Below are 12,686 nucleotides of genomic sequence, written 5' to 3'. Positions count from 1 at the left end.
CACAATTGCGTATATCACCAATGATTGCCTATTATATTGACAAGCTATTCGAGTGACTGCTGTAACAATGGAAATACATGTCCTCAAACATGGATGGCAGGCGGGAGGAGCCCAGATCAGGTGGGACCATTCTATCCAATGAAACGGCAGATACGCTGTGAACAACAGACCATAGAGATACAGAACTGATCTTTGTGTCTTTGCTATTTTAACGTCTGTGACATTTTAAAGTAGTTAATTTTCTTCACTGGCTGATCGCTCCCAACGCATGAAAAGCCACCCAGTTGACTACTTAAAAATAAGGAAGCGCTCAATGTCCATGCTAAAACTGGTGATATCCATGATTATCCCTTATATCTCTATGACAACAGACACAACTCCAATATAACGTTAATTGTTTTTCTCCAAAGTTGCCGGAAGGCCACATGTGTCCACTATTATCAGTGCATTCGTAACAACTTAATCATTATGAAACTTTAATTCGATCAAATAAGCCTCACGTAACAAATTAGCAATGACATTTTTTCCCCCTCACTTCGTGGCCATTATATTCGTGGACATATTTTTGTCGGAGTAAAAGCTCTCGCTTCGCCTCTTCCTCTCTGATAGCATACAGACTGGTGCTCAGGCTAACTCGCCACAGAAGACCATCCAGCTGGAAGTTCTTAGTTAGCTACAATGTTGTTGATGGTTGGTTGGTTTGTTGGTTGTCTAGTCACGATTTTTGTGGCACAGGTAGCGGAGCCAAACTGAACCATATTTGTCGAAGCATCTTCTTTGATGGTGGTGCCATGGTTTAAATGTCCGACTAACCAACTCACTGCTTCAGCATGGATCCCATCTTATCTAGCTACAGAGGAACAAATGCAACATCGCAAACAGGTTGGGTAAATTAATCTCAAACCTAGTTCATGATCAAATGTTCTTTAGAAAGGGCGATCGCACAGTTAACTAGTGTGCAACTAACGAGTATTTGTTTGTTAGCTAACTAATGTTAACTGGCTAACATCCCCTGCTGTTTGTATCCCAGCTTCAAATCATGGATGTAACTAGCTAGTTAACGGTACTATTAAGAGCTTAAAACATCACCTACTATTGTCTGTAAATTACTCGTTTTTGTTATTTTTGTTATTGGGGGTTTAGCTAGCTAACTAATTACCTGTGATAATTAGCACGGCCGGCTAGCTATTATCCCTATAATGGACTAAATGAGTCTGCATGCTTCAGTTCGGCTAGCGCCTAGCTGACCCGAACGAATGTTCTCGCATACTCCCTTAAAAGACTGATGCTGCATTCCAAACACTTAAACGCACCCTATCCCCTCAGCCCTCAAATTAAGTGGACACTTCTGACGACGTCTGACGAGTATACACTTGAAATTCGTCACTCGTTCATCCCGCGATTATTTTTGTTTTCAGCCACCGGTAGATTGTGGGTACTTTATATGCGCTACAGTCAATTATGATTGCATGTCTACTTATATTAAATATATCATTATTAATATACGCCTACTGTATGATAGCTAGCAAATGAATTAGCAAACTAACGTTAGCCTGCCTAGCTGGAACTTCTGAAGGAGGAACATGTTTTATTTCTACAATTTCCAAAAACTTAGCTAAACAAAAACATAATTACTTTTACAAGACGTGTTAATGCCATAATGTGCATTAGTAGCACAATTTCCAATTTATTTACATTTGTTTGTACTTAGACTTGTATGTTAACTTCTCCATATTGAGGTTTTAAATTTTGGCGGACTTTTCTTAGCGGATGTATAATCATCGCGAAATGAATTATGGGGCATTTCAGGCCCCGAAGTTAAAATAATTTTAAACTCGCAAACTCGATCAAAAACAAGGGCTTGAGGGGCTTACATTGCTTGGCTAATTGTTGGACCAACGACAAATATGGCCGCGGGGATTCCCCCAAGGGCATAAGGTGAGGTGAGTTTGAAACAAAGCCATTTGCTTGAAATACGAGGGAAAAAGCGTCAATGGTACCGTTTGTCTATTTTGAGACGCCGTAGCCAGTATTCACTTCATTAAAAATAGTCTGAATTAAGGTAACTCAAGAAATATGTCATTCATTTGGACGTTTCTGCCGAAAAGATGTTAGTCGCGCAATTTCACATCTAACTAAGATGTTTGGTGACAGTATTTCTATCAATGAAAAATATTGCATGAGAACAAGTTCTCTCGTTGAATGACAACAAAGATTTTCTTGAAGAATCTCTCCTCTTGACCAATCACCTGACGAAGGGGCGTAGACTTCGGCTCCATAACAAATAGTTGTGCCCGAGCAGCGGAAAAAATGTTTGCTAACGGTTGTCTGTTTGAGCCAGTAAAGGGGGCTTTACTATTCTTGGGTGGCGGAATGACTAACTGCACTCCAGGCCTGAGGGCACACGCTTTCTAGTCGGCTTAAATTGAAAGATGTGACAAATAGGAGTGTCGATATCGTCTGCTATTATCCATCCATATTGTCAGACCCAGGTGGCTTGTCATTGTTAATAGACAGTACTTTTTTCACCTCTTCCACACTGACTTTACAGAATTCAAAAGTACAATTCTAGTCTTTCATAATTTGGCCAGATATACTTGGATGTGTAGTGTCAGCGTTTGTTGCTGGCATATCATCGGTAAGTTTGCTTATCTTGCCAATGAAAAAGTAATTAAAGTAGTTGGCAATATCAGTGTGCTTTGTGATGAATGAGCCATCTGATTAAATGAATGAGGCAGCCGAGTTAGCTTTTTTCCCCCTAAATGTCATTTATCAATTTTGAGACACCGTAGCCAGTATACACTTCCTCAAGAAATCATATATATTTGTACGTTTTTGTCATATCTTAGTCGCGTAATTTTAGTCCTAAGATGTTTGGTGCAGTATTTCTCAAGTAAAAAAAAAAATGTGCATGAAAACATTCTAAGCTAACATGTGGAATTGTTTTAAGATGGTCATACCAAGGAACATTTAGCTATTTGAATTTTAGGACCCCTTTTAGTTAGAAAACAAATACTTGATGAAACACTGAATTTGGCCTTACTGCTATTAGCCCATAGAAACGCATTGAAAAACAGATTCATACAGATTTTGACTATTTTTCCATCTAAAGGAAGTTTGTTTTTTAAAGTGTCAGGCCTATATCTTGAGAGATATAAGAAGATCAGAATATTATCCCCCCATATTTAACAAACATTTTTTGGCACTAAACTACTTCCATATATATATATATATATATATATATAAGTTGGCAGATCGGTGGTACCAACTGTAGACGAGTCCCGTGGAGGTCGTAGAGCAAAACGGAGACTCATGTCCGGGAGAGTCTCATAGGGCAGTCCCCGGCTCATGTCCGTGAGAGTCTCATAGGGCAGTCCCCGGCTCATGTCCGTTGAGAGTCTCATAGGGCAGTCCCGCGGCGTCGTGGAGAGTCTCGTAGGGCAGTCCCCGGCTCGTGAGAGTCTCGTAGGGCAGTCCCCGGCTCATGTCCGTGAGAGTCTCGTAGGGCAGTCCCCGGCTCATGTCCGTGAAGTCTCATAGGGCAGTCCCCGGCTCATGTCCGTGAGTCTCATAGGGCAGTCCCCGGCTCGTGAGAGTCTCATAGGGCAGTCCCCGGCTCATGTCCGTGAAAGTCTCGTAGGGCAGTCCCGGCTCATGTCCGTGAGAGTCTCGTAGGGCAGTCCCCGGCTCATGTCCGTGAGAGTCTCGTAGGGCAGTCCCCGGCTCATGTCCGTGAGAGTCTCGTAGGGCAGTCCCGCTCAGTCCGTGAGAGTCTCGTAGGGCAGTCCCCGGCTCATGTCCGTGAGAGTCTCGTAGGGCAGTCCCGGCTCATGTCCGTGAGAGTCTGTAGGGCAGCCCCCCGGCTCATGTCCGTGAGAGTCTCATAGGGCAGTCCCCGGTCATGTCCGTGAGAGTCTCATAGGGCAGTCCCGGCTCATGTCCGTGAGAGTCTCATGAGGCAGTCCCCGGCTCGTGAGAGTCTCGTAGGGCAGTCCCCGGCTCGTGAGAGTCTCGTAGGGCAGTCCCGGCTCATGTCCGTGAGCGTCTCATAGGGCAGCCCGCTCATGTCCGTGGAGTCCATAGGGCAGTCCCCGGCTCGTGAGAGTCTCGTAGGGCAGTCCGGTCATGTTCGGAGCGTCTCATAGGGCAGTCCCGGCTCATGTCCGTGAGAGTCTCATAGGGCAGTCCCCGGCTCATGTCCGTGAGAGTCTCATAGGGCAGTCCCGGCTCATGTCCGTGAGAGTCTCGTAGGGCAGTCCCCGGCTCATGTCCGTGAGAGTCTCATAGGGCAGTCCCCGGCTCATGTCCGTGAGAGCCTCATAGGGCAGTCCCGGCTCATGTCCGTGAGAGTCTCATAGGGCAGTCCCCGGCTCATGTCGTGAGAGTCTCATAGGGCAGTCCCCGGCTCATGTCCGTGAGAGTCTCATAGGGCAGTCCCGGCTCATGTCCGTGAGAGTCTCATAGGCGTCCCGGCTCGTGAGAGTCTCAAGGGCAGTCCCCGGCTCATGTCCGTGAGAGTCTCATAGGGCAGTCCCGCGCTCATGTCCGTGAGAGTCTCATAGGGCAGTCCCCGGCTCATGTCCGTGAGAGTCTCGTAGGGCAGTCCCCGGCTCATGTCCGTGAGAGTCTCATAGGGCAGTCCCCAGCTCATGTCCGTGAGAGTCTCGTAGGGCAGTCCCCGCAAAAAAACAACAAAATATTGAGCAACGAGAGTTGCCCGTTTTTTCCGACCAATCGATTGGTTGAAATGTTAAAACTGTGTATTTTTCCATGTAGACACACCCTATGTGTTTTAATCAAATCAACTATATGTACTGAGCTTGTCTGATGCTTTACGTTCATGTTGATTAAATATTTAACCTGTTTGGGCTGCAATCCCCACACAGGTACACCTATGACAACTGCCATTTCAAGTGCAAGGCGCGAAATTCAAAATCTATTTTTTTTAAATATTAACTTTCACACATTAACAAGTCCAATACAGCATATGAAAGGTAGACATCTTGTGAATCAAGCCAACATTTCCGATTTTTAAAATGTTTTACAGGGAAGACAAAATATGTAAATCTATTAGCTAACCACGTCAGCAAAAGAAGCACTTTTCTACACTCCATCAGTTTTTTCTCCGTCATCAGCTATCACTAATTCGACCAATAAGTATATATAGCCACTAACCAAGAAACAACTTCATAAGATGACAGTCGTGATAACATATTAATTGTATATTATATGTTTTTTTTGAAAAATGTGCATATTTATGGTATAAATCATAAATTACATTTCAGCTACAATCAGAAATTGCACCGAAAGCAGCCATAACATTTACAGACACCAACGTCAAATAACAAATTACTCATCATAAACATATCTGAGAAATACATACTGTGCAGCAATTGAAAGACAGGATTCTTGTGATTCCAGACAATATTTCCGATTTATTAAATGTTTTACAGCGAAAACAAAATGTAGCGCTATGTTAGCATAGCCACAATAGCCAGACACACTTGGGCGCGCACGACCAGTTGACATGCACGACAGATTATATATAACATTATAAATTGGGTCTTACTTTGGCTGATCTTTCATCAGAATGTTGATCAGGGTGTCCTTTGTCCAGATGAGGTCGTTGTGGGAGTCAGGATGGCAACTGTCCCTTCTCACTTAGCATTGGCACTGGTCGACTGGCACGGATTTGTCCAACGTTAAAAAAATCAGAGACCGAAACACGGCAAAACTCCCGAAAAAAATTCAAATAATCTGATTAAACTATATTGAAAAACACATTACGATGATATGGTCTCATTTATCAAATAAAACCCAGCCGGAGTTGTTCCCGTCCAAAACAGCAGCAAAACAGAACACAATATCACTCCCAAGCCGCGCGCTTCAGACTTCCGGAAGTGGTCGGTCACGTCAAAGAAATAGCTCTTATTCAACCTCTGAACAATATTCACTAAATTTCTTCTCTCATACCCTCTTGACACCCAGAGCAAGGCGTACGGAGTGTACGTAGGGTCTTACGTATAATGACCATGTATAGGCATAACGTTGAAGCGAGCATAGATTTCTGACATTCTACTTCTTGGTCAGGGAAAGTGCTGCCAAATGACTTCTGTACCACTCAGAGAAAAAATTAGAACGGTTTTAGAAACTAGAGATTGTTTTCTATCCAATATTAATATTAATATGCATATTGTAAGAGCAAAAATTGATTAAGAGGCCGTTTGAAAATTGGCACATATTTTCCAGTTTTTCCAATACGCCCCCTGCAGCCATAACAGACATACATGACTCGAGAGAAACAGAGATCTTCTAACCAGAAGAAGATCCTTCTCCAGCTGCTGGTCGTGGCAGATTCAGACATTAAACTCCTGTAGTTGCTGGTAATTGGCTGCATCAGGGGCAGCCTTTTCCATTCGGACTGCCAAGTTATCTTACGATTTCAACCCGATCTGCATGCCAGTTATGATTTTCATAGGCATATTTTCGTGGAACAGTTTCATTTAATCTTTATCTTAAAATCATTGTCCATATGGTTCATCTAAATTCTATCCAAATCTAAAGAAAATTATACAAATCTAAAAAATAACTTCCATTGCCAACAATGTAGAAAGAGCCTACATAAAACCAACAAATAAAAACATTACAGAGTACAGGTAGAAAATATCCTGATTAAAAAAAAATAATAATAATAATAATATCCTGTGAATCACTGGCTAGGCATGGCATCTCTACAACAAACTTGAAACCATTGTATCAACTATTAACTGGGTCCAACATAAGCTTGTATAAAATATTCTGGGTCACAGTGTGCTGGGAACAGACACAGCTGTAGGCTGTTTGTGCAAGCGATCAGAAGTCATCAGGTATTTTATGGCTGGATCGGTGCATTACATTTTTCCCTTTCATGCCGAGTGGCAACCGAGAGCTGGAAATATTTTTCAAATACATTGAGGAGCTATTGTCACTCTCAATGGATAAAAAGAAAAAAAGACTTGTTTTGCGGTGAATAAAGAAATAGTACTTTGAGAAGCTCCACAGCTCATTAGTGGTGGTAAGTTAAGACAATCAGAAATACTATCGGACATCCCCATTTATAGGCCTACATTTGCGCGCAGGCCAGCTAGCCTAGGTCTACTTCTATATGCGTAATCAGGTGCGTGTCTTTACTCAAATATTGACATGAGTGCTCCAAACAAATGACAATAAATAGATTTACATCTCGTAAATGGAATGAAATAAATCCAAAACTTGTTTCTCACAAGTGTAGGATAGGTTTTGAGCTCTGCAAACAACGTGTCCACTCCGAGAATGGTATACGACTGTAACAATAATAAACAGAACAATTTCATTATTTTTTTTTACTGAGTTAAGAGTTCATCTAAGGTAATCAGTCAATTTAAATAAATTCATTAGGTCCTAATCTATGGATTTCATATGACTGGGCAGGGGTGCAGCCATGGGAGGGCATAGTCCCACCCACTGGGGAGCCAGGCCCAGCCAATCCAAATGAGTTTTTCCCCACAAAAGGACTTTATTACAGACAGAAATACTCATCCCCCTCGCGCCCCTCAGACAATCCCGCAGGTGAAGAAGCCGGATGTAGAGGTCCTTAGCTGGCGTGGTTACACATGGTCTGCGGTTGTGAGGATGGTTGGACATACTGCCAAATCCCTAAAAGCGGCTTATGGTAGAGAAATTCTCTGGCAACAGCTCTGGTGGACATTCCTCCAGTCAGCATGCTAATCGCAAATCTATATTGTAATTGCTTACCAAGAAGACAGTGAATGTTCCTGAGTGGCCGAGTTACAGTTTGGACTTAAATCTATGGCAAGACCTGAAAATGGTTGTCTAGCAATGATCAACAACCAATTTGACAGAACTTGAAGAATGTTGAAAAGAATAATGGGCAAATATTGCACAATCCAGGTGTGTAAAGCTCTTAGAGACTCACCCAGAAACACTCACAGCTGTAATCGCTGCCAAAGGTGCTTCTACAAAGTATTGACTCAGAGGTGTGAATACTTATGTAAATTAGAATTCTGTATTTCATTCTCAATACATTTGCAAACATTTCTAAAAAAAACATGTTTAACTTTATCATTATTGTGTGTCTATTGTGTGTAGACGGGTAAGAAACATTATCCATTTAATCCATTCTGAATTCAGGCTGTAACAACAAAATGTGGAATAAGTCAAGGGGTGTGAATACTTTCTGAAGGCTCTGTATCAGTCAAGGGGTGTGAATACTTTCTGAAGACTCTGTATCAGTCAAGGGGTGTGAATACTTTCTGAAGACTCTGTATCAGTCAAGGGCTTTATGTGAATACTTTCTGAAGGACTCTGTATCAGTCAAGGGTGTGAATACTTTCTGAAGACTCTGTATCAGTCAAGGGGTGGTTGATACTTTCTGAAGACTCTGTTACTCAGTCAAGGGGTGTGAATACTTTCTGAAGGCTCTAATCAGTCAAGGGCTGTGAAACTTTCTGAAGGCTTCTGTATCAGTCAAGGGTGTGAATACTTTCTGAAGGCTCTGATAGCAGTTGCAAGGGGTGGTGAATACTTTCTGAAGGCTCTGAATCAGTCAAGGGGTGTGAATACTTTCTGAAGCTCTGTATCAGTCAAGGGTGTTGAATACTTTCTGAAGACTGTATCAGTCAAGGGTGTGAATACTTTCTTGAAGCTCTGATATCAGTCAAGGGTGTGAATACTTTCTGAAGGCTCTGTATCAGTCAAGGGGTGTGAATACTTTCTTGAAGACTCTATCAGTCAAGGTGTGAATACTTTTGAAGGCTCTGTATCAGTCAAGGGGTTGAATACTTTCTGAAGACTCTGATCAGTCAAGGGTGTGAATACTTTCTGAAGGCTCTGCATCAGTCAAGGGGTGTGAATACTTTATGAAGGCTCTGTATCAGTCAAGGGGTGTGAATACTTTCTGAAGCTCTGCATCATCAAGGGTGTGAATACTTTATGAAGGCTCTGGTATCAGTCAAGGGGTGTGAATACTTTCTGAAGAATCTGTATCAGTCAAGGGGTGTGAATACTTTATGAAGGCTCTGTATCAGTCGAGGGGTGTGAATACTTTCTGAAGGCTCTGTGTGGATCATTTCTAGCCACCACTTTTGATCTAGCCCAAATTAATTAAATGAATGGTGCATGAATGTGATACTATTATGGCTGGGTGGTATACTGTATTTTACTATATACCGGTATTGATGCACGGACCGGTTTGAGTTTTTACTTTATCTTCTATAACGGTATTTGAATGTTTGGTTTGTTAAATGTGATTATGGCGTGTGTACCTTCCATTTGTATAGTTTACTCCGCTGCTTGAGTCATACCTCTCTCTGTCTCTCAATTCAAGGGGTTTTATTGACATGGTAAACATATGTTAACGTTGCCAAAGCAAGTGAAGTAGATAATATACAAAAGTGAAATAAACAGTAAACATTACACTCACAGAAGTTGCAAAAGAATAAAGACATTACAAATGTCATATTGTCTAGATACAGTGTTGTAACGATGTACAAAAGGGAAAATAAATAACATAAATATGGGTTGTATTTACAATGGTGTTTGTTCTTCACTGGTTGCCCTTTTGTTGTGGCAACAGGTCACAAATCTTGCTGCTGTGATGGCACACTGTGGTATTTCACCCAGTACATATGGGAGTTTATCAAAATCGTTGTTTTTAAAAAAAATCTTTGGATCTGTGTAATCTAAGGGAAATATGTGTCTCTAATATAGTCATACATAGGAGGTTAGGAAGTGCAGTTTTCACCTCATTTTGTGGGCAGTGTGCACATTGACTGTCTTCTCTTGAGAGCCAGGTCTGTCTATGGCAGCCTTTCTCAATAGCAAGGCTATGCTCACTGAGTCTGTACATAGTTAAAGCTTTCCTTAAGTTTGGGTCAATCACAGTGGTCAGGTATCCTGCCACTGTGTACTCTGTTTAGGGCCAAATAGCATTCTATTTTTCTTTGTTATTTGTTAATTCTTTCCAGTGTGTCAAGTAATGATCTTTTTGTTTTCTCTTGATTTGGTTGGGTCTAATTGTGTTGCTGTCCTGGGGCTCTGTGAGGTGTGTTTCTGAACATAGCCCCAGGAGCAGCTTGCTTAGGGGACTCTTCTCCAGGTTCATCTCTCTGTAGGTGAAGGCTTTGTTTGGGAATCGCTTCCTTTTAGGTGGTTGTAGAATTTAGCGTCTCTTTTCTGTGTTTTGATAATTAGCGGGTATCGGCCTAATTCTGCTCTGCATGCATTATTTGGTGTTTTACGTTGTACACGGAGGATATTTTTGCAGAATTCTGCATGCAGAGTCTCAATTTGATGTTTGGCCCATTTTTGTTGTTGTGAATTCTTGGTTGGTCAGTGGACCCCAGACCTCACAACCAGAAAGGGCAATGGGTTCTGTAACTGATTCAAGTATTTTTTGCCAGATCCTAATTGGTATGTCTAATTTTATGTTTCTTTCGATGGCATAGATGGTCCTTCTTGCCTTGTCTCTCAGCTCGTTCACAGCTTTGTGGAAGTTACCTGTGGCGCTGATGTTTAGGCCAAGGTATGTATAGTTTTTTTTGTGTGCTCTAGGGCAAAAGTTGTTTAGATGGAATTTGTATTTGTGGTCCTGGCGACTGGACCTTTTTTGGAACACCATTATTTTGGTCTTACTGAGATTTACTGTCAGGGCCCAGGTCTGGCAGAATCTGTGCAGAAGATCTAGGTGCTGCTGTAGGCCCTCCTTGGTTGGTGACAGAAGCACCAGATCATCAGCAAACAGTAGACATTTGACTTCAGATTCTAGTAGGGTGAGGCCAGGTGCTGCAGACTGTTCTAGTGCCCTCGACAATACGTTGATATATATGTTGAAGAGGGTGGGGCTTAAGCTGGATCCCTGTTTCACCCCACAGGAAGACATTTTTGTTTTTTGCCAATTTTAACCACACACTTGTTGTTTTTACATGGATTTTATAATGTCGTATGTTTTTCCCCCAACACCACTTTCCATCAATTTGTATAGCAGACCCTCATGCAAAATTGAGTCTAAGGCTTTTTTGAAATCAACAAAGCATGAGAAGACTTTGCCTTTGTTTTGTTTGTTTGTCTTTTAGGGTGTGCAGGGTGAATACATGGTCTGTTGTATGATAATTTGGTAAACAGCCAATTTGACTTTTGCTCAGGACATTGTTTTCACTGAGGAAATGTACGAGTCTGCTGTTAATGATAACGCAGAGGATTTTCCCAAGGTTACTGTTGACGCATATCCCACAGTAGTTATTGGGGTCAAATTTGTCTCCACTTTTGTGGATTGGGGTGATCAATCCTTGGTTCCAAATATTGGGGAAGATGCCAGAGCTGGATGATGTTTAAGTATAGCCATTTGGAATTTGTGGTATGTATATTTTATAATTTCATTGAGGATACCATCAATACCACATGCCTTTTTGGGTTGGAGGGTTTGTATTTTGTCCTGTAGTTCATTCAATGTAATTGGAGAATCCAGTGGGTTCTGGTAGTCTTTAATAGTTGATTCTAAGATTTAATTTGATAATGTTTATGTTTTTGCTGCTTGTTCTTTGTCATAGAGCCAAAAAGATTGGAGAAGTGGTTTATCCGTACATCTCCATTTTAGATAGATAATTCTTCGTGTTGTTGTTTGTTTTTAGTGTTTCCAATTTTCCCAGAAGTGGTTAGAGTCTATGGATTCTTCAGTTACATTGAGCTGATTTCTGACGTGCTGTTCCTTCTTTTTCCGTAGTGTATTTCTGTATTGTTTTAGTCATTCACCATAGTGAAGGTGTAGACTCAGGTTTTCTGGGTCTCTATGTTTTTGGTTGGATAGGTTTCTCCATTTCTTTCTTAGGTTTTTGCATTCTTCATCAAAACATTTGTCATAGTTAATTTTCTTCGGTTTTCTGTTTTTTATTTTATTTGATAAGGTCAAATATACTGTTTAGGTTTTCTATTGCCAAGTTTACACCTTCACTATTACAGTGGAATGTTTTGTCCAGGAAGTTGTCTAAAAGGGATTGAATATGTTGTTGCCTAATTGTTTTTTGGTTGGTTTCCACACTACATTCCTTCCATCTATAGCATTTCTTAATATTATTCAGTTCCTTTGGTTTTAATGCCTCATGATTGAGTATTGCTCTGTTCAAGTAGACTGTGATTTAGCTGTGGTCTGATAGGGTGTCAGTGGGCTGATTGTGAACGCTCTGAGAGACTCTGGGTTGAGGTCAGTGATAAAGTAGTCTACAGTACTACTGCCAAGAGATTAGCTATAGGTGTACCTACTATAGGCGTCCCCTTGAAGCCTACCATTGACTATGTACATACCCAGCATGCAACAGCTGCAGGAGTTGTGACCTGTTTTTGTTGGTTATGTTGTCGTAGTTGTGTCTACGGGGGCATATGGGGGAGGGAATGTTGTCACCTCCAGGCAGGTGTTTGTCCCCCTGTGTGCTGAGGGTGTCAGGTTCTTGTCCGGTTCTGGCATTTACCAAAAGCCCCATTACTCCCACCACTGCCGACCTGTTACACTCTCGTTGGCTGGCCCTCGCTCATACACTCGCGCAAAACCACTTGTTTCCAGGTCATCTACAACGACCCTGCTAGTAAAGTTCCCCCTTATCTCTGCCTCGCTGGTCACCAAGCAGCACCTATCTGTGCACGCCGCTCCAGCACCC

At 41.9% G+C, this 12,686-nt stretch overlaps 1 long non-coding RNA gene across 2 annotated transcripts in view; it reads left to right on the top strand.

Annotated features, from left to right (window-relative positions):
- The first annotated feature begins 567 nt into the window (after nucleotides 1–567).
- LOC139024721 (uncharacterized) overlaps nucleotides 568–12,686 on the top strand; it is a 26,560-nt gene continuing 14,441 nt past the window's right edge. For both annotated transcript variants that reach the window (XR_011476057.1, XR_011476056.1), the window contains exon 1: nucleotides 568–882. This is a non-coding gene — a long non-coding RNA (uncharacterized lncRNA). The remainder of the gene's footprint in view (nucleotides 883–12,686) is intronic.

The sequence above is a fragment of the Salvelinus sp. IW2-2015 genome, unplaced genomic scaffold (genome assembly GCF_002910315.2).
Source record: "Salvelinus sp. IW2-2015 unplaced genomic scaffold, ASM291031v2 Un_scaffold1814, whole genome shotgun sequence".
NCBI lineage: Eukaryota > Metazoa > Chordata > Actinopteri > Salmoniformes > Salmonidae > Salvelinus > Salvelinus sp. IW2-2015.
The sequence above is the reverse complement of the archived record's forward strand: the minus strand, read 5'-3'. Positions and strand labels throughout refer to the sequence as shown.